Raw genomic sequence first — 23,622 nt, forward strand, 5'->3', positions numbered from 1 at the left:
TATACTCCCAATACACGGTGGCAAAAGAAAGCACTACCAACACCATCAAACAGCACTTCTGTTTCTAAAGGGTGGATCTATCTAGTATTCCAATACATGGGATAGTACATTCCAGGAATCATTGTTTCCACTACAGAACCTAAGGCTGCCGTATCCACATTGGTCATATGAATGGATATTTTACCATTATAACAGTTCCTCTTTTTGTATAATATATCAAAAATAATTGTTACAAATTCCTCATCCCACCAGAAACAAAGAGCATGTCTTGAGGTTTTTGGACAATACTACAGTCCTGATCATCATCAGAAAAGAAGATTCCCTCATTTTCACTTGGATTGTAATAGACTGAACCAGTCTGATACATCATAGGATGCATTATAGTACTTCTAGTTCTATAATTAAAACTGGTTTATTCTTACATCAAAAGTCATTCACAATTTTATGTATTTTTTAATTTCAAAAAAATAAAGCTTATACTATTTTCACAAGATTAACCATCAGGGTACTAGAAGCCTTGATACTCAGGATGCAAAGTTGTGTGTAAATCAGTACTAAGTACAGCACCGAACTGGGAAATCCTTCTTTTACAGTGGTTTCCAGGGTTCTAACTTTGTAAGTCACCTCAAGGAGAAAGTAGGGGAGGGATATCTTCATTCTCTGTTTACTTTTAAGAAATAGAGGGGATATTTCTTTTCCTTTTAAATCCCACTGGATGGCCAGGTACAATGGTGCACACCTGTAATCCCAGAGGCTCAGAAGGCTGACGCAGGAGAATTGCAAGTTCAAAGCCAGCCTCAGCAACTTAGTGAGATCCTGTGTCAAAATTTTTAAAAATGGCTGAGGACTTGGCTCAGTGGTTAAGTGCCCCTGAGTTCAGACCCTGGTACCCCTGCACCACCAAAAAAAAAAAAAAAAAAAAGAAAAAAAAACCCTCGCTGTATGAAGATGTCTTCTGAGTTGGTACTCCAAGAAGCTCTCGTTTAAAAGGCCAAAACCTCTGGATTTCACCGCAGCCCAGTCCTCATTTTGTTTTTCCAGCTCTGAGGTAAATTTTTATTTATTTCTTGGTTGACAGGACTTCCATACCCGTGCTCCTCTTGGCATCTTATGTTGTCCAAGCAGCAGCAGCTCAGTCCAAAAAGTGCCATGGCCAAAGGGATTGGGGAGTCATTTCACATTCCAGGATGGAGGAAGGGGGACTTGGGGATACTTTGCCAGCGAGAGGCCATGACTCACCTCAACCCCAAATCCTGCCTCTTCCCAGCTCCTACACCCAACGGGGTAATGACCACACAGGGCAGGACACAGGTCCCCACAGCCCTCATATTTGTAATGGCCCAAAGGGTTATAAGACAAAAATCTCCTGAATAGATGCCAAGCCAAGGCATACAATGCTGTCTCTTTAACTCTGCACAAAAGGAAGAATGCCTTTTCCAACAATGCTCTCATCTCAAAAGAAGGTACTGCTTCCACCACTGGAAATGTTTGGCTCAATTCTTCTCTTTGTACACTGGGAGCCATAGAAGACAAAGAAAATATTGAATATGTATGAGGCACCGAATGGGTGGGAGTGTAATGCATTAAAGGTAGGGTGTTCACATCAATTATGCATTTCATAAAGAACTAGAAGAGAGGAGTTCAAAGGTTCCCAACACAAAAAAATAAACTTTTAAGGAGATGGAAGTGCTAATTACTCTGATTTGATCATTACACTATATGTGAGTGTATCTTGAATTATCATAATGTATGCATAATTATAATGTCAAAAATACATATATCTTGACAAAAACAGTAGTATATTTAATTCATATGGAACCATCAAAAATGAACTTTTATTTTTGATGAAAAAGACTAATTCAATTGCACTCTTTTTTTCTCTCTCTCTTTTCTCTAAACTCTTTTATCTGGCTTGCTGAAATTATCAGTTTTCTCCATTTCCCTTCTAAAATATCAAAGTTATGTTCAAGATACTGAGTAGAGTATACTTTACCACTCTTGGTCAGTTGTCTCTGCTCTACTCAACCTACACACTTCTTCCCCCGTGGCTAGCTTGTATGCTTTGGAAGAATCGGTTTGTGGTATGTTTTCATTATTCTAATTATTTTAAATTAAAATTTTTGAAAACTGATTTAGTATGTGTGAGAAAAGAAACAGTTATAGTTTCATGAAATTTAAGGTAAATGCTTTGATAAGGTCTAAATAAAGGCAGTTACTAAAAATGTGCTGTCAAAATAAGGGTAGGTGAAAGAAGCATGAAAGTTTGGGGAGGGCGTTAAAATCTCAAGGTATGCTACACAGAGAATGCTTTGCAAGTATCTTTACTTTTTGTTCAGCTTTCAAGAGCTCAAAACTAGAAATCGTAGGCAATACAATATGGTTATGGTTAAATCAAAAAAAGGGACAAGTTACAACATTAGTAAGTAGATCCACACTTTAAAACTAAACACAACAAGGTTATAACCCAACTTCAAAATATTGGAGTGGGTATATACATTTTCAGTTTTTAATATAAAATGTTAATGACTCATTTGAAAGATTCCTCAATTTGACTATTGAACTAATTATAATTCTCATGAATTCTTCCACTATACTTTTTAAAAAGTAATTTTAAAAAATTATTAATTTGTATAACTTTTTAAAAATCTGTGTTATGAAGTTCTTTAGACAAGATTTTTTTCCCTTTATTTGTTCTTTTGCATCATACATGAGAGTAGAATGTATTTTGACATATTATACTACATGGAGTATGACTTCCCATTATTGCGGTTGTACATGATGGGGAGTTACACTGGTCATGTATTCACATAGGACCATAGGACAATTATTTTCCAAATACAATATTTATTAGATTCCCAATGCCTGCCCAATAATTCTAAACTGTTTCCTAGCTGACTCTCCAAATTTCTACCTAATTAAAAGTTCTATTTTTTTTTTAAATTTTATAGTCATATATCTTGTCTTTAACCCAACTAGACATTGTTTTCTGAATATGGCTTTAATAATGCTCCACACATTATTCATGCTACTTTCTTTAACAGGATGGAAGAAGAGAAAGAAGGAAGGTAGGGAAGAAGGGACCTTTGGAGAACAGGATGAGGAGGCTCAAGGGACAAGTTTAAGCAATAATGACTTAATCACATCACAAATGCTCCCAGGGCATCTGTTCTCCTACTTGTTTCTATCCTCCCCACTTATTACACAATCCTCCACACATTATTCACAATGATGTCCTAAAGCATTATTAAATGTGGTAAGTACAAGGAATCCATCAACATAAGAAAAAATATAAATGAAATCAATCATGTGGAAGAAAGCAGAATTCAAAAGATATAAGTAAAATGTATCTAACCTGTAAAAGTACTAATGTAAATTTTGAGTGATATAAATAACCATTTATGTAATTCACTTATTCTACACATTTTCTTGGTTGAGATGAGATTAGTTGTAAAATAAGTTATGAGAAGTTAAAGGACTTGAAAATTGGAAGAAAAAAAAATCAGAACACTCTATTAGTTGGCACCCAGTTGAGCTCCAAATCAGGAATCTCTAAAACATCCAATGGACTGTGATTTTTAAACAACTCTTAAAATAATATATCTTGAACTTTTAGTCTCTTCACTTCTTTTCACTTCTCACCCAAGAGGTAATCAGTAATTTATTTTTCATATTTTATTACCTTTCTGTCCCTAATTTTATGCTTTCATCAATTTGATGGATAAAACCTAAAATAAGTTTTCAAAGAGGTTGAAAATTATGTCCATGCAAAAAAAAACCTGCACAGATATGTATAACAGCTTTACTCATAATTGCTAAGACTTAGAAGCAACCAAGATGTCTTTTAGTAAGTGAATGAACAAACTGTAGTGCAGACAATGGAATATTATTCAGTGCTTAAAAAAAAAAGAGCTGTCAAGCCATGAAAAGACATGGATGGAACTTAAATGCATATTACTACATGAAAGACAGAGGTTGGGGGTAGTGAGGGATTAACAGATGAAGCACAGATAATCTGAGGGCACTGAGGCTCTACTATATGATATTATGATAATGAATACATCATTATGTTTGTACAAACCCACAGAATATACAACACACCAAGAGTGAGCCTTACTGTAAACTCGCAACTTTGAATGAAAAGATGTCAAGCTAGATTCATCATTTGTAGCCATGTGCCACTCTGGTGGGGAATGATGATACAGAAAAGGCTGTGCATGTGAGATTAGGGGATATATGGGAAGTCTCTATACCTTCCTCTCAATTTTGCTGTGAACCTAAAACTGCTCTAAAAAAATAAAGTCTTTAAAAATGACAGTGTTATGAAAAATTTCTAAGCTAGAAAAGACCTTGAGTGATTATCTTCCATCTCCCTATTTTAGACAGCATCACAATAATGTCATCCCAGGCAGATGAAGAGCTATGTTATTTTTTAAACCTTCAGAGGAAAAGATTCTATGACCTCCCCACATTAACAACTCTCACTGTCAGGAAATTCTTCCACCTATAATCTAAGTCTCACATGCTGCTGTTCAAATCAGTTTCCACTGCAGAGCTGAGTCAATATTGAGAACAGCTGTTCTTCATTCTCTATGTAGAAATTCTTCATTTGCTGCCACTGGAATAGAATGAGATTGAATTTTCCATATAGTTTTGATTTACTCTTTAACTTATTTCCTTGTCCAAGCCGATTAACCCCAGTTCTTCAACCTACCCAGAGAGTTCATTCATATTCTTCCCTATGTTCCAACGTTACTTTGTAAGTATCTCCACTAGAGCACTATCACAATTTAATGTAATTACGTATTTGGGTGACTATTTTCCAAAAACACTTCCTCCTGTCTTATTTATGTGTCTGTTTCTACATATGGCATGTAATAGGCTCCAATAAATGACTTTCGAATGAAAGAATAAATGGAAAAGCATCCAGATAAACCATTGTCTTCTTACCATTCAGGCATGGTTGTGACTATCCTCTGTCAGTTAAGTTTCTTTTGGTAATAAGTAAGAGCAATCAACTCTACTCATTGGAGAGAAACAGAGAATGTTTTGAGAGAATACTGAAATATCTTACAGAATCTAAGGAAGTACTAAACTAAGGCTCAGAAAGTATAGAAACCAGGGTATTTCCTCTTCACAAAGTGGTGTCTTCCTTTCCAGAGTATTGCAACATATCTCAGCTACCAGTAACTTCCAACAACACTGTGTCTCTACTTGCAACATTTCCATTTCATAAGAAAAACAGATTGGCCCAACTGAGGTCAGGTGACAGTCCTGAACCAATTAGGCATCATCCTGAGGACAGCGGTGGTTAACAAGGAGATGGCTGTCAGGACAGATGTCAGGAAAGGATGCACTGTGCATGTTGGCAGCTCCTTAGAGAATAACCATGCATTGTGGAACCACCAAAGAGAGGCCTACTACAAACTGATCCCTTGGGCACTTTGTCATTGTTCAGTTCCTATGAGGATGTCACAGAGCTGAATAAACAAGACAATTCAATTTTGCTTGACTGTTTCTCTTTAGGCTCTCTGGTAGCAAGATTTAAGAAGATAAAAACCTGTCTTACTGAGATGAAGTGTAAATTTCCTTTGAACTATGGATCAGTGCTTGAGCTAATGACAAATATTATCACAAGATTTACGGCACACAGAAAAGTCTTTCTTACAGAAACTCAGTGCACTTTATGTGTCATTGAATTGGTAGCAGACACATCCCCAAGATACTGACTACAAAGAATCTAAAGAGAGTGGCATGGCCAAGGCCCCGAAGAGCCAACCCATTGATTGGGGATGCCTGCACCATCCTATCCTGAATTTCCTCACAAGGACACATGTCAGAAAGTCATTGGAAAAGGAGGAAAGGAGTAATTGTTCAGCTACATAATAATAATATTTGGCAAAAATTTAGCAACTTTTTATTTAAGTCAAAATTTTGTCATGTCTCTTTTTTATTGATTTATTTTAATTCAGTACATTATAGTTGTACATAAAAGTGGAATTCATTGTGATATATTCAGATATGCACAGGACATTAATTTCATGTTGTTGTTCCTCCCCTTTCCCATCCTTCCTACTCTCCCCCTCATTCTTCTTCTTCTACTATTCTCCTATTTTTCAAAAATCTACCCTTTTAATTTCTTATTTCTCTCTTATTTCATTTTGTAATTAGGTTAAAATTACAAAACTAAATCACTATGACAGCTTTAGAATGGCTACAAATTTTTTGCAACTCTTTTCACTAAGAGGAGGAATTGCTTTCCCCAACCCTTGAATCTGGATTGACATTAACACTTTGGTTTGACTGAATGAGGAGGAAATGTCTGTGAATTCCAAACCTAGGCCTCCATAGACCTTATGAACAGGCCTAAAAAGAAGATAAGAAACCATTTGGAGATCCCTATATTGGGAGATGTTTCATAGAAGGAGGTAAACTATACGTCACTCAAATTGCCTTTTATTGAGTTTGGCACAAGACTATGATCTTCCATCAGAAAAATATTTAGCATATCTATATACGTAGCCATATACAGATATATGGTCTATACAGATCTATGATATAAATATACAGATATATGTCACCAAATTTATAGGAAAAGTAAGTTTCCCAACACTTTGGAGTAATTCTCATAACAAGAATTTGGCTAATCCAAGATTATTCTTCTCCAGGTTAAAAAATTCAAGTAGTCTATAAAATATTCCTCCAAACGTAAGGCCATTTTTAAAATTCTTGCTACTCTTTTTTTGCATCATTTACTGAGAGAATTTCACTTATGTTTTATGTTTCCAGTTCTGTTCTCTTGAGTGAGTTAACTGAAAGTTAACTGAGTAGTTGAAATCTATAGACCATCTCCCTGGATGTAGAGATTTGGCTTTGCTCCACTTCATCTTCCCTGACTTCCTGATTTGGAGATCTGTCACAGGCCCCTGCTGTGAGATCTTCTTTATTCTGTTTTCCTTTTATCTTCACCCAGAGACTTTCAAGAATTCTTCTTTGTTCCTCCCATTTCCATAGTTACTTTGGTATTTGAATATCTTCCTCTGTGTCATCCTGCTAGTGAGAGGTTTATGGATGCTTAGTTTGCATGTAGAATGAGAGCTGGGATACTTAATAATTAGCACAGACTCCATCCTAGAAATTCCCACAGCTGGCCATATCATATACCCTTCTGTACTCATTATTTTTACTGTTTTGGGTAATATTCTGCTTTTCAGTCTAAATGAGTCACAGTTTCTTGTCATAAAAAAAATCATATTTATTTTGTATGGTTCCATCCCTTATTTATTTTTAATCTGATACCTTCATTGTTCCTCTGTCAGTTTACAGTTTCTGATTTTCTTTTCTCCCATGATAATTATTTGATTTTCTGTACTTCATTTACTTTACTTTCCTTTCTCTTAGTCTAGCCCTCTGAAAAGAATATGGTGATTACCCTGATAAACAGTAGGCAAAAAACTAAACTCTTTGTGACTCAAGTTAGACCACATTATTTAAAGAGATTTCTTCAATCCTTAGTATTTTTCCATGCAATAGCACACCATAGAACCAGCTGCCTCTATTCACCACCTGCCGCTCTAAAACAAATAATGATGCCCTGGAATGAAGGGGTCGGGGAGTTTCATGGGAAAATTGGGATGCTATTGATTAAAAACATAAAAAAAAAAAATTCTTCCAATTCTTTTTAAATGGAGTTTACATTGGTTTAAAAAAAAAAAAAGTAAAGCCAAACATTTGATCCCATTCATCAAAAAGCATTTATTGAGAACTTTGGTAATACTGTTTACATCTACGTGCCTCAGCTTCCAACGTGTTTACATAAATCACATATGGGAAACAGGTAGGTAGATTATAAACAAGTTATATATAAAACACTTTCACCTAATAAACTATATAAATGAAAGAAAAATGTTTCTATCTTGCACATAAGCAAATGGTGTCTCAGAGAAGTTAAAAGACATGCCTAATCAATTTCCTGACCACTGTAACCTTTGCATCATGCTGCCTTTGTGTGAGTCTCTATACAGGCAGAGAGATATATGAATACATTCTGATTTGAAAGAGTTTATAAATGAGTTATGAAGAAATGCCAGACACATAAAAGACAAATAACATGATGTTGTTGATGATGATGATGATGATAGTTAACACTTACATTGTGCTTGCCCTGTGCCAAGCATTGTTTTATATGCAATGACTCATTTAATTCTCTCAGCAATCTTGTGAGATAGTCATTATTTTTACCCTCACTGCAGAGATGAGATCATTAAGGCACAGAGAGATTTAGTTACTTGCCTGAAGTCACCAGGATCGTGAATGGTAGGATTTGAAATTATTTAAAGTTAGGACTTGAACCAGCTGCCAAGCTCCAGGCTCTATGTTTGACTAGTATATTCTACTACCTTACTACACAGCAGTATCTGGAATACTTCATATTCATGATTTAATGAGTATGTATACTAGAATACCAAGGAAATTTATATTGGAAGAACAAAAGAAAATAGTTGTGTCACAAAAACAAAACTAGATTAGAACAGAAATCTGAGATAAGCTTTATTTAACAAGAGGACATTTAAAAATATGAGAAGTAAAAAGGAAAAAAAAAAAGGTCTTTTTGCTTGGTATTTTCAAGATTCCCAATGAACCAGTCCAACAAAAGTGAGGACTTTTGTAGTAACATAATGAGAATTAGGACTGGTATGTTAGAGTGAATAAATTGTGACTTGTCTCCAATGAAATCTAAGTCTGAATTTAGGTAAGAGGTTGCAAATAGTGCCCAAGAGCTACATATGACCCATGGGCCTATGTTGTGTGACCTATACAGAATTCTTTTTAAAATTTGGGACAACATTTATATTCAGGTTTGGAGTTCAAAGGTTACACATAAAACTCAAGATTTCTAGCTCTCTTTAAAAAATAAGAATACATTTCAACACTGAGTATGCTTTCAGACTGACAATATTGAGGGGGATCAGTTCCTGGACTCTTTCACTACCAAATTGGGCTATAGTTAAATGAGATACAGCTCATACACATCTCACAACAAATACTTGGTGTCCTTCACTCCTTAATGTTCTCTGTGTGGCTTCCATAATATTTGAGCTAGCAATTTTTCAAACATGTTGTTCTCTAGGGAGATTCAGTAAAGGTACTTGCCTTCAGGAGTCAGACCCGGAAATGTAGCCCTCTGTAGAGATAAAGGAGCTGTCCAATTCCAATAGGGGAATCTTTCAAGAGAAAGAAACCTTGGTATTAGAAGTGCTAACTTGAATGTGCATGAAAATATGGCATAATGAATCCCAGTATTATGCATAATTATAATATAACTCAGGTAGAGTGCTTGCCTAGCATGTGGAAGGCCCTGGCTTCAATCCCCAGTACTAGAAAAAAAAAATCTGTACATAAAATAAAGGGAAAGGTTAAAAAGGCAAAAAGGAGAAGAGGGAATACCTACGGGGACCAGTAATTTATATTTTCTAAATTCAATTTCCTAATTCATAAGTTAAATGAAAAGGGATCCAGCAATCCCACTACTGGATATATTTCATTCAAAGGAATGAAATCTGTGTGTTAAAGAGATAACTAGAATGCTATGTTAGTTGCAGCATTATTCACAATAGCTAAGATAAGATATAGAATCAAATCAAGTATCAATCAATGGATGAATGAATAAAGATAATGTAGTGGATATACACAAGGGACAATTGAGCCTTTAAAAATAAGAAAATCTGGAGGATCCAAGATGGCAGGCCAGAGGGAGGCAACATTCTGTGTTACTCCATGACCAGGGACTCAAATAGTGAGAATACTACTTCTCTGTAAGCGATATTCCTGCTTCTGCACAGGAATCACAGCCACCAGGCATGTCCAGGGCTCTAGGTCTCTGCATCAGAGTAGGTCTCCCAATTACTCACCCACGCAGGACTACTGGCTACCCAAGCAGGCAACATCCACACCTGCACAGAACTTTCAGCCACCCACCCCGAGCAGAAATCACCAAGGCCACTCCCATGCAGGACACCCGGCTGCTTCTCACAGATAGGAACTCTGGCTGCCACTTTCATGTGGACCCCATCTATCAACATGGGGCTCCCCTGGTGGCCACCATCTTGGGACTCTGCAGCAGCAGAGATACTATGCGCAGTAGCCTGCCTGCACCCAGGAACTTCACACAGGCTCTGAAGTCAGCTGACAGCCACACACTACATGCCACAGAGCTCATCTCTGAACTCATCATCAAATACCATGGCTCAGCTCCCCCCACATGACCTGACAGCCCACTGCTGAAAGCAGGTGCCTCCATCTTGGGTCACCTTCATCACCATCTTCAGTGGGGGCAACTCCCAGGTTGGAACTCCAGCTGTTTAGGTACCCAGTTTCTAACTCGCCCCTCTCCCCAGCAGCTCCAACTCCAGGACAGTGACACCCTGGTTACCTTCACCATCCTGATGGTGGGCATACCAACTAACAACAGACGACCTCCCCTATTGGATGAGAAGGGAAGCATGAAAGATACTGATTTCCAACCAAAACAATCCTGTTTCTTTAAGATTTTTTTTTCTCCCCCTCTCTATTTTCCTGCCCTCACATCCCCAACATACGTGAAACCAAGTACTTTGCATGAATTAGGATTTTGAGAACTGGGACATCTGAATAGTATAGTACAGCTGTGTTGTATATATTTTTTCTTTTATCCCACCAATTTCTACTATTTTAACATTTTTAATTTTTCTTTATATGTGTGTTTGTTTTATGCACTCTACTGTCTTCCCACTCACTTATCTACCCAAAATTACTTCCTCTCCCTTCTCTCATTATTAATTTTCTTCTTTAGAATAACAACTCTTTATCTTCATCTCCTACCTCCTCAGCATATCATCCTACTCCTCACCCCCAGTTCTTTGTCCAACATCAGAAACTGTAAGCACTTTTACAAACCTACTGAGTATATCATAGATAATAATTGAATTCACCATTTCTATACATTGTGACCAAACTATAAGCATCTTAATAGCAAACATTTGTTTTTAGGGTGTATACTGTTTATGTTGGAATCTGATAACATTGTCCTTCACCTCAAAGGAGGGGTATTGAATCCCAACACTGGCACTATAAGCCTCTAGGGTAAAAAAAAAAAAGGTAATGCCTTGGATCCACAGTGCTATAAGGGAAGAACATAAACAATATGGAAAGACAAGGGAAGAAAGTGACCCAAACATATCAAGATACCAACATTATTAGAATTCATGGCCAGCGCAGCAGAAGATATTACAGAGAAGGAGTTCAGATGTACATGATTAAAATTCTCTGTGAATTAAAGGATGATATAAGAGAGAAATACAGGCTACAAAAATCATTTTGACAAAAGCTACAAAAACAAATACAGGAAGCAACAGAATACTTCAATAGGGAGGTAGAGGTTCTAAAAAAAAAAACTAAACAAACAGAAATCCTTGAAATGAAAGAAACAATAAACTCCAAATTAAAAGTTCAATTGAAAGCATCACCAACAGATTAAACCACTTGGAAGACAAAACCTCAGACAATGAAGACAAAATATAAAATTTTGAAAAGAATATAGACAGCAAAGTGAAAATGGTAAGAAACCATGAGCAGAACGTTCAAGAAATATGGAATAGCATAAAAAGACCAAATTTAAGAGATATTGGGATAGAGGAAGAAATAGAGTTCCAAACCAAAGGAAAGAACAATCTATTCAATGAAATAATAACAGAAAACTTCCCAAACATGAAGAATGAATTGGAAAACAAAATTTAAGAAGCTTACAGAACACCAATGTACAAAATCACAATAGATCCAAGGCACATTATAATGAAAATGCCTAACATACAGAATAAAGAGAAAATATTAAAAGCCATGAAAGAAAGGAGTCAGATTACATATAGAAGGAAACCAACTAGAATGTGTGCAGATTTTTCAATCCAGACCTTGAAAGCTAGAAGATCCTGAAACAACATATATCAAAATCTGAAAGAAAATGGATGCCAACAAAAAATCTTATATCCACCAAATTAAGCTTTAGATTTTATGTTGAAATAAAAACCTTCCGTGATAAACAAAAGTTAAAAGAATTTGCAACCCAAAGCCAGCACTTCACAACATCCTCGGCAAAATATTCCATGAAGAGGAATTGAAAATCAGCAAAGGATGATACTACACTAAAGGAAAAACTAATTGAAAAAGAAACCAAGTCAAGTTAAATACCAAAAAATAAGCAAAAATGGCTGGGAATACAAATCATGTCTCAATAATAACCCCCAATGGCCTAAACTCACCAATCAAAAGACATAGACTGGCAGATTGGATTTAAAAAAAAAAAGACCCAACAATATGCTGCCTCCAAGAGATTCATCTCAAAGAAAAAGACAACCACAGACTGAAGGTGAAAGGTTGGAAAAAATCATACCACTCATATGGACTGCAGAAGCAAGCAAGGGTTTTCATCCTCATATCAAATAAAGTAGACTTCAAGCCAAAGTTAATCAAAAGCTTTAAAGAAGAACATTTCATACTGCTTAAGGAAACCATTAATCAACAAGACATAACAATAATAAATTTATATGCCCCCCCCCAAAATGGAGCATCTACATTCATCAAACAAACTCTTCTCAAGTTCAAGAGTCAAATAGACCACAACACAATAATTCCAGGTAACTTTAACACACTTCTTTCACCAATGGATAGCTCTTCCAAAAAAAGCTGAACAAAGAAACTATAGAACTCAATAACACAAATCGATAACTTAGACTTAACTGACATATATAGAATATTTCATCCTTCAATGAATGCATACATGTTTTTCTCAGCAGGACATGGATCCTTCTGTAAAACAGACCATATATTATGCCACAAAGCAACTCTTTGCAAATGTAAAAAAGTAGAGATACTACCCTTCATTCTATCCTAATGGAATGAGATTAGAAATCAATGATAAAATAAAAAATAAAAGCTACTCCAACACCTGGACACTAATAATATGCCACTGAATAAACAATGGGCTGCAAAACACATCAAGGATGAGATTTAAAAATTCTTAGAAGAGAATGAGAATACAGATACAACATATCGAAATCTCTGGGACATTATGAAGGCAGTACAAACATTGCATGGAGTTCATTTCTTAAAGGAAGAAAAAGTCAACAAATAAATGACTTAACATTACGTCTAAAAGTCCAATAAAAAGAAGAACAAATCAACCCCCAAAGCAGTAAAATACAGTAAATAATTAAAATCAGAGTTAAAATCAATGAAATTGAAACAAAAGAAACAATTGAAAAAATTGACAGAACAAAAAGTTGGTTCTTTAAAAAAGTAAAATTGACAAACACTTAGCCATGCTAATGAAAATAAGGAGAGAGAAAACTCAAATTATGAACATACATCCTTAAAAAGGAAATATCACAACAGACACTATAGAAATACAGAAGATAATTCAAAATTATTTTGAAAATTGTACTCCAATAAACTAAAAAATATCAAAGGCATTGACAAATTTCTAGAGTCATATGCTTTTCCCAAACTTAATCAGGATGATATACACAATTTAAACAGATCAATTTCAAGTGATTAAATAGAAGACACCATCAGAAGCCTACCAACCAAGAAAATCCCAAGACCAGATGAATACACAGCCGAGTTCTACAGGACCTTTAACGAAGAACTATTATCAATTCTCCTCAATTTATTTCAGTAAACAGAAAAAAAGGGAGCACTTTCAAACTCACTGTATGAGGCAAATATCACCCTGATTCCAAAACCAGGCAAAGACATCAAAGAAAGAAAACTTCAGACCAATATCTCTAATGAACATAAATGCAAAAATTTCTCAATAAAATTCTGGCAAATTGAATACAAAAATATATCAAAACAATTCCAGGGATGCGAGGTTGGCCCAACATACAGAAATCAATAAATGTAATTCATCACATCAATAGACTTAAAGATAAGAACCATATAATTTGGGGCTGGGGATGTGGCTCAAGTAGTAGTGCACTCGCCTAGCATGCATGAGGCCCAGGTTCGATCCTCAGCACCACATACAAACAAAGATGTTGTGTCCGCCAAAAACTGAAAAATAAATATTAAAAATAAAAAAAGAACCATATAATCATTTCAATAGATGCAGAAAAAGCATTCAACAAAATTTTGCACACCTTCATGTTCAAAACACTATAAAAACTAGGGATAACAGGAACATATCTCAACATTATAAAAGCTACCTATGCTAAGCCCCAGGCCAACATCATTCTAAATGAAGAAAAATTGAAGGCATTCCCTCTAAAAACTGGAACAAGACAGAGATGCCCTCTTTCACCACTTCTATTTAAGATAGTCCTTGAAACACTTGCCAAAACAATTAAACAGACAAAAGAAATTAAAGGCATACAGATAAAAAAAAGAACTCAAATTACCACTACTTGCCAATGATATGATTCTATACCTAGAAGACCCAAAAAAATTCTACCAGAAAAGTTCTAGAACTAGTAAATTAATTCAGCAAAGTAGCAGGATACACAATCAACACCCATAAATCAAAAGCATTTCTGTATACCAGTTACAAATCCTCTAAAAAGAAAACTACCCATTTACAATAGCCTCAAAAAAAATTAGAATACTTGAAAATCAACCTAACAAAAGAGGTGAAAGAACTCTACGATGAAAACTACAGAATGGTAAAGAAAAAATAAAGAAGATCTTACAAGATGGAAAGATTTCCCTTGCTCTTGGATAGGCAAAATTAATATTTTCAAAATGACCATACCACCAAAAGTATTATACAGATTTAATGCAATTCTGATCAAAATCCCTGGCATTCCTCATAGAAATAGAAAAAGCAGTCATGAAATTCATCTAGAAAAATAAGAGGCCCAGAATAGCTAAAGCAATCCTTAGCAAGAAGAGTGAAGCAGGTGGCATCACTATACCAGACCTTAAACTATACTACAGAGCAACAGTATGATATGGTATGGCATGGTATTGGCACCAAAACAAACTGGTAGACCAATGGTACAGAAAAGAGGACACAGAGACTAACCCACATAATTAAAGTTATCTTATATTAGACAAAGGCGCCAAAAAATATACTTTGGAGAAAAGATAGCCTCTTCAACAAATGGCTCTGGGAAAACTGGAAATCAATATGCAACAAAATAAAATTAAACCCCTATCTCTCACCATGCACAAAACTCAACTCAAAGTGCCAAGACCTAGGAATTAAACAAGAGACCCTGCGTCTAATAGAAGAAAAAGTAGGCCCCAAATCTCTATCATGTCAGATTAGGCCCCAGCTTCCTTAATAAGACTCCTATAGTACAAGAATTAAAATCAAGAATCAATAAATGGGATGGATTCAACCTGAAAAGCTTCTTCTCAAAAAAAGAAACAATCAGTGAGGTGAATAGAGAGCCTACATCTTGGAGGCAAATTTTTACCACTGGCACATCAGATGAAGCACTAATCTCTAGAGTATATATAAAGAACTCAAAAAGGTAAACACCAAAAAAAAAAACAAATAAATAAAATAACTCAATCAATAAATGGGCCAAGGGACTGAACAGACGCTTCTCAGAAGGTGAAATACAATCAATCAACAAATCTAGGAAAAAATGTTCAACATCTCTAGCAATTAGAGAAGTGCAAATCAAAACTACTCTAAGATTTCATCTCACTCCAGTCAGAATGGCAGCTATTAAGAATACAAAAAACAATAAACTGTAGGCGAGAATGTGGGGAGAACTCATACATTGCTGGTGGGACTGCAAAATGGTGCAGCCAATATAGAAAGCAGTATGGAGATTCCTTGGAAAACTGGGAATGGAGCCACCTTTTGACCCAGCTATCCCACTCCTTGGTCTATATCCAAAGGACATTAAAACAGCATACTATAGGGACACAGCCACATGAATGTTTATTGCAGCACAATTCACAACAGCTAAACTGTGGAACCAACCTAGATGCCCTTCAGTAGACGAATGGATAAAGAAAATGTGGTATATAAACATAATAGAATATTACTCTGCAATAAAAGAGAATAAAATCATGGCATTTGCAGGTAAATTGATGGAATTGGATAATATAATGCTAAGTGAACTTAGCCAATCCCAAAAAACCAAATGCCAAATGTTTTCTTTGATATAAAGAGGCTTATTCAGGGCTGGAGATGTGGCTCAAGCGGTAGTGTGCTTGCCTGGCATGCGTGCAGCCTGGGTTCGATCCTCAGCACCACATAAAAAGATGTTGTGTCTGCAAAAAACTAAAAATAAATAAAGAAATATTTTTTAAAAAAGAGGCTTATTCATAGTGAGGTTGGGAGGGGCAGCATGGTAAGATTAGAAGAACTCTAGATAGGGCAAAGGGGAGGGAGTGGTAGGGAGGGGATAAGGGTGTAGAAAATATTGTGGAATGAGGTGGATATCATTACCCTAAGTACATGTATGAAGACATGAACGGTGTGAATATACTTTGTATACAACCAGAAATATGAACAATTGTCCTCTATATGTGTAATAGGAATTCTAATGCATTCTGCTGTCATATATAAGAAATTTAGAATAAAAAATTAAAATAGAAAAATGACTTAAACAAAAAAATAAGATAATCCTAAAATTTCTGACAATAGAATGTTCTGACAACATAATATTCTAATATTATATTAAGTGAAATAAGCCAGGCACATAGGGACAAATATCACAAAATTTCACCCATATGTGGAACCTAAAAAAGTTTAGCTCCTAAAAATAGAGAGTAGAATGGGGGTTACCAAGAACTGAGGGTTGGGGAATGGGAGGCTTGGGAAATGGTTAGTCTAAGGACACAGAATTTCAGCTAGATAGAAGGAATAATTTCACAATATTTCTTGTACAACATGGTGACAGTAATTAATAGCAATGAATTATTTCATGAAAATTACTAAGAAATTTTAAGTGTTCTTATCACAAAAAGTGATAAATGCATTAAGTACTGTACATGTCAATCAACTTGATCTAGCTATTTCACAATATATATATATATATATATATATATATATATATATATATATTTCAAAGCAACATATTATACATGATAAACATATGTGATGTTTATCTGTCAATTTAAAAAGAAACTAATAGAATTTGCCCCTCAAAACTTATGGATGGGGCTGGGGATGTGGCTCAAGCGGTAGCGCGCTCGCCTGGTATGCGTGCGACCCGGGTTCGATCCTCAGCACCACATACCAACAAAGATGTTGTGTCCACCGAGAACTGAAAAATAAATATTAAAAATTCTCTCTCTCTCTCTCTCTCTCTCTCTCTCTCTCTCTCTCTCTCTCTCTCTCTCTCCTCTCTCACTCTCTCTTAAAAAAAAACCTTTAAAAAAAAAAAAACTTATGGATGCCATTAAATGAAATCATGCTACATAAAACTCTTAGTACACTGCCTGACACTGAACAACTGCTAAATAAATGAAAATAATTATTATAATTGTAAGTATTTTTTTTCTGAGGCAATAGCAACCTTCAGGTGCAAATGCATCTGGTTTTTCTGTATATTTTCTTCGTGCACGTCTATTGAGTATCTATGTGCTTCTATCTCTATGTAAGGCATAAGAACATAAATAAACATAGTTCATGTCCCTGAGGAATTCTTTGGTAAGAAGTGAAAGGGTAAGAGGAAACTGTATTAACAAGAGAAAAGTCTCTGAAGTGGGTGATACCATCAAAGAAGAAAAATTGAAGTAAGACTGAGAAGAAGCAAATAAAATTCAAGACCAGAATCTATAAGAGGGTATATAGAAAAATGTCATCAAAAAGATCAAAGAATAAAAGCCTCTTCCTTAAATTGTGTTGAATTTGGATATATTTCATGCATTCACATATAATAATTCTAAAACAACTAACCTTTACATAATACTCACTACATACCAGACACTCTTCTGAGTGCTTTACACATATTAATTCATTAAATTTTAAGAATGATTTTTGAAATGAGTTCTTTTTTTATCAATAATAAAAAAGGGCTCACAGAGGTCAATATCTACCCATTATTATTCAACTATTAACTTGTGGCGCTAAGATTTAGTTACTTTGGCTCTACAGTTCATGCTTTTAGGCACTCTCAGACACCTTTAAGGAAATTTGCAATTTGATACTGGAAAAATTAAAGGTATTTTCATGGCAGAAACCTCTCCAAGGACTATTAAAAAAATGTAGCCTTACATGATCAACCCAGTGTACTACTCTGGAATACAGATGCAAGAAGATTCATGGGCTCTGTGCTTCTGGTCAATCTTTGTTATCAGAAAAGACTCAAGCCAAAACATGGTTATAAGTTCTAGGAGGAAATAAACAGATTTGGGACATGCTCAGGAACAGGCACATCATGTCTTCTTTCTGCTTGAATGCTAAACTTCCTGGAAAAAAAAGGCAAATTTGGAGATCATATAAGAAATGTTGTAGATTGGAATTTGGGTTATAGTTACACTTAAGATATTGCAATAGCTGGGCACAGTGGTGCGTGCCTGTAATCCCAGCAACTAGGGAGGCTGAGGCAGGAGGATTGGAAGTTTGAGGCCAGCCTTAGAAACCTAGTGAGGCCCTCAGCAATTTAACAAAAGCTTGTCTCAAAATAAAAACTAAAAATAAGGTCTGGGAATATAGCTCAGTGGTAGAGAATTCCTGGGCTCAATTCTTGGTAACAACAACAACAAAAAAAATTTAATAAAGAGTCCCTCCAGAGTCAGAACACTTCCCTGAATCAGGGAAACAAGAGAGATTCCCAAAGACTTTCCCTACTGATACCTGACTGTTGAGAGCCACAGCCAAAAGGGCCCCAGCAAACTTCCAGCTGCCAGCAAACTTCCAGCTGCCAGCTGATGATTGGCTCACAGCTGCCCCAGCAACATCTAGCTGATTGGCTCCTCCACGGAGCTGCTCATTGGGGGACTTCTTTGGCTCCGCCCACACAACCCAGCCAATCGGCCTCAAGAGTAGGAGGATTGTGGGAGGTGGAGAGGTTGGTGTGGGTGAGAGGCTTGTGGGAAGCCGGTGGTGGCAGTTGGGCTCTGAGGGTTTTTTCCTGAGGAGCTGTTTTGTTTGGCGTTTGTAGTTCTAAAAATAAAGTTAGTTTCTTTTGACAAGTGGCTCCTGAATTGTGCCCAGCCAGAGTCCCTCCAGAATCAGAACACTTCTCTGAATCAGGGAAACAAGAGAGATTCCCAAAGACTTTCCCAACTGATACCTGACTACTTGACATAATTCAATTATACACCAAATTAACACCAAAAAAAATACAAATACATGAAGTCAGTAATAGCACTAGGAAAAATAGTTTGAGTATTTCTTCTGTGTCAATCCAAGTGTTTTCTGTACAGCATCTAATTTTACCTCACAGTTCCATGAAACAGATATTTATTTTCATTTCAGAGATGAAAAAACAAACAAGATACAAAGGATACAGAGCTAAAAGGTATTTTTCTAGAATTTGAGCTCAAGTAGCCTGACCTAGAGCCCATAGTTAACCACACTAATTTGTTACATTTAGGTAAACATATAATCTTGATTTCTAAATATTTTCTGACAAGGTTGATATTTTGCATACATCTCAGAACATTTTTCAGGCCTTAATAAGTTCTGAGTAAAAGAAATAAAAGAATCTATGCTTTAAACTGCAGAAGTTCTCATCTTTTTTTGTAGCATTTATCTCCTATAGTAATTCAGACTAAGTCTAAACTTCCCTATGCACTCAGGAATTTATAGATATACATTAGGTATAGATAAGATATCAATGTTGATACTTAAACTGAGTGAGAAACAATTATTTTAAATTTGAGTTGGTTACAGACAAGTTCTTAAGTATATTTATATGAAGTACTGATGTTTTCTTTTTACATTGGAGTAATTTTCTATTAATTTAATTGGTACAATAAGATAGTAAGTCTATTAAGTATTTTTTCTATTTACAAGAACAAAATTTGAATCAAATCTTCAGTGTGAAAAACTCTCATCTCTTTACTAAAATCATATAACGGTTCACCACTAGATGGAGCAACTAAATTTTAAATTTTTTCACTTAAGGCAAACTTGAAGCTATTTTTTAATTTAGTCCTGACTTTAGGTCACTTTTTGCTTAACTGCTCCATTTTCTTTTTCTTTATCAGATGTTTGGAAGCATATTGTACTCTTTAGTAGAGAAAACTTAATAAAAACATCACTATTTGTGCATTTGATGCTTGTGAACTTAACGTTTTGAGAGACAAAAGTAACCTAAAAAAGATTTTAAAAAAATTAAATTCAAGTAAAATAGGAAATTCAACTTGAATAGATTTTTATATGTTCAACAACTCCAGTAGCTGCTCTCTTATCTGCAGTCTGTTATCTAACAATGTTACTTATCCAGTTGAACCAAGCAAAAAAGACCTCTGACCTACCAGAACAAGGGTCACACAGTTCATATATATATGGCTTTGTGTATAATGGTTATGTGTATGCATCAAACAATACGAGCCCTGGCTGGAAAAGTCAGGACAATGTTTGATAGTGTATCACAAGAAACCCAGTCATTTAAGGTCAATGATACTGTGCAATTTGCAGGAAGTTCTAGGCTGTGTGCATTATTTCTTTCACACTGAGAACCAAAGCCATCATGCATTCATCTAATGAATATTTTTGAGAGAATGTTATGTGCTGGGTATCATAATCGCTACTCATTTTCATCTCAGAGCAAGAAAATAGTTTCAGAATTAGTCCAAGGCCAATCACTCCCTGAAAGTTTCAGCATGATATGGGTCTGCTGTGTACAAACAAGGAGGAAGGAGAGCTGGAATTACAAAAACAGAACTACAGAAACTTTTGAAAACCACAATGATGAAAGAAGAGGACTTAAACTGACAGAGGACAGAGAGATTTCCTTTATCTACTACTGACTGGGGTGTCCGAGTTCCTAGACAAAGAATATTAGAGATCAGCATTGAACCAGATAGAACCTGATTGACTGGCTGATTGATTGATTGATTGATAGATACTGGGGACTGAACCCAGGGGTACTCTACCACTGAGCTACATTACATACCCTTTTTAGTTTTTAATTTAAAACAGAGTCTTGCAAAGTTGCTGAGGCTGGCCTCAAACTTGTGATCCTTTTGCCTCAGCCTCCTAAGTCGCTGGGATACAGCGTTTGCCACGTGCACATCTTAGAACATTATTTAAAATGTATTCTGAGCAAGATTATGTTTAATATAGCTACTTGTAAGTTATATGCCTATATTTCAGGCTAAGCTATTTTCATCTTTTTTGTCATCATTATAAAAGTTGAATTAAAAAATACTTTTTATAACATTAAAATTATGCCTAGACTAATAATGGGAGTCAAGACTGTTATGAAGAGGAAGCAGGTCGGGTAAGCATTCTCTTCTGAACAGAATGATGCCTCATTAAAGCTTTTTCTTGCTTGAATGAGACAACTGCACTAATGCTCAAACACTTTCCTAACAGGCTTTTTGGTTGGGCATTCAAAGATTATTTAATTTTGCCTTATTTAGAGTTCAAATAAGCTTGATTGTCTGATTTTCAAGTTCTTTAGCATATCTGAAAAAAACAAATGAAAAAGAGAATGACAATAACAAATACTTATTGAACAACTAGTATTTTTGAGGCATTGTTTTAAACATTTTTATTTCACTGCATCCTCATTAAGACCTCAAGAGGTAGGTACTATTATTAGCTGCCAATTCCAATGTGAGGAAACTAAAGAGCAAAAAGCTTAAGTAACTTGCTCAAGGTTACACAGCTCTTGTGTGGAAGATTTGAGATTTCCTTCCAAACAACCTGGCTCCAGAGTCACTGTCAAGACCACTCTCTGTACTATAAAAAAGTGGTTCCTAGACGTTTGCAAGAAATGATCATTGCTCATTCAACAGCAAGGGAAGAGATGAAGTGTGAGGACCAGCTGGATAAATCTAAAGTGCATAGCAACCTGAGGTCACCAGCACACTGCTCTTCAGTATGTTTTCCAGATTTTTTAGGACACTTCAGATTTTAAATATGTATTTCTAATAACATCCCCCACCTCTTAACACAAAAATTTCCTAATGTTTTTCTTAATTTTCAACTTGGAAAATATAGTTAGCTACTCTACCCAAAGTCTACTTGGCACTGAGGGAAGTCTGGCAATGGTATAACTTGACTCAGACTGTGAGAGTTTGTGGGTGAATGCACCTGTGCCCTGGTAGGAACCATCACGGATTCCAAGTTTCCTGAAAGTCACTTGTGCATCTGGTATTAAGGACCATGACAGAATAGCCAGGCTTCTGCCAATGGGAGGCTGGAGTCTGAAGAGCACACACAGATGGCCTCTGCTAAGGGGAAGGCTTAGAGAAGAGACACCATAAATCTCATTAAGATGGCAGAACACGTGCTCCACTCTGCCAGGGGAACTAGCATCACTGGGCATGTGAGTGTGCATAGCATACTTAGGAGCCGGTTTTGTGGCTTAGTCCTGATCACATGCTTTAGAAGTGAGGTAAAAGCTGTGAAAATACAACCCCCTGCCTTCAAGATAAGTGGAAGCAAGAGAATACTGGTATACTACTGTCTGGCTCCACTGGGATAAACACCCTGAGCTAACTTTTCAGGGTGAGTCTCCCTTTCTTCCAAATCAGAAAAAAGAACTAGAAAGCCTTGTGGGAGCTCTATGAACTCGCTGCAAGAAAACAAATCAGTTCAATCAGCATATGGTGTTCAAGAGAGCAGGTTGGGTACAACAGTGCATCCAGGTTTTACCACAGTGGAAGCTAATAAAATTTGGGATATCCTTTTAAGAAAAAGAACACAAAATTATGAATATAAACAGTTAGATTCAAAAACAAATATTCAGGTAGGAGGACAAATGCAATCACAAGAAATTATAATTTTTTAAAAAACTGATAAATACCACAAACATCCCCAAATTCAGAATAATAACATGATATTTACTATTTATGACATATTTTTCCTGTGTTTTAGGACTGTTACCAAATTTGAAAATATAATGTTTTTATCATATATCAGCCACAAGATTTCAAGACAATTCAGGTTCTGTTGGCAGGGACTACACTAACACACTTTGAATTCACAACACTCATTAACCATGTAGCTGGGTTCTTGGAAGCAGCCCAGACAGACAGGTGGTGGGCCCTGAAACTTAACCTTCAACAGCTTCATGATGAATGCACTTTGGGTGAGCAGGCAATTTCAAATACAGATCTGAGAACCAATACAAAGCTCAGTAGAAGATATTTCTGTATGGGGCAATGGCAGTTAGCTGTCTCCAGCGGTACTCCCACAGGTAGCAAGTAGGAGAGTGGAATCACTTCCAGTCTCACAACTAAGCCACAGAACATCAAAAGCAACTCAGAAACTTCAGCAGGGAGTATAAATATCAGCATCTGCAAAGTAAAGGAGGAATCGCATGAATTAGGACTGACAGCACTGAGAGCAGCCTGACCGACCACAGAGTGCTACCCAAAAGGGAAACAAACACTCAAGTGTAGAAGACAGGAAGAGTATATCATAATATGTGGTTTTCAAAAATTGCTTCATTCAGAGAAAACGCAGAAATACAACATTGTCATTAGTGGGGTGTGAGTCTCCCCTCT

General features: G+C 36.0%; 1 long non-coding RNA gene across 1 annotated transcript in view; it reads right to left on the reverse strand.

Moving 5' to 3' along the window:
* LOC120890823 (uncharacterized) overlaps positions 1 to 23,622 on the reverse strand; it is a 185,320-nt gene that overhangs the window by 136,825 nt on the left and 24,873 nt on the right. The window lies entirely within an intron of this gene.

This window comes from Ictidomys tridecemlineatus, chromosome 11, assembly GCF_052094955.1.
Source record: "Ictidomys tridecemlineatus isolate mIctTri1 chromosome 11, mIctTri1.hap1, whole genome shotgun sequence".
NCBI lineage: Eukaryota > Metazoa > Chordata > Mammalia > Rodentia > Sciuridae > Ictidomys > Ictidomys tridecemlineatus.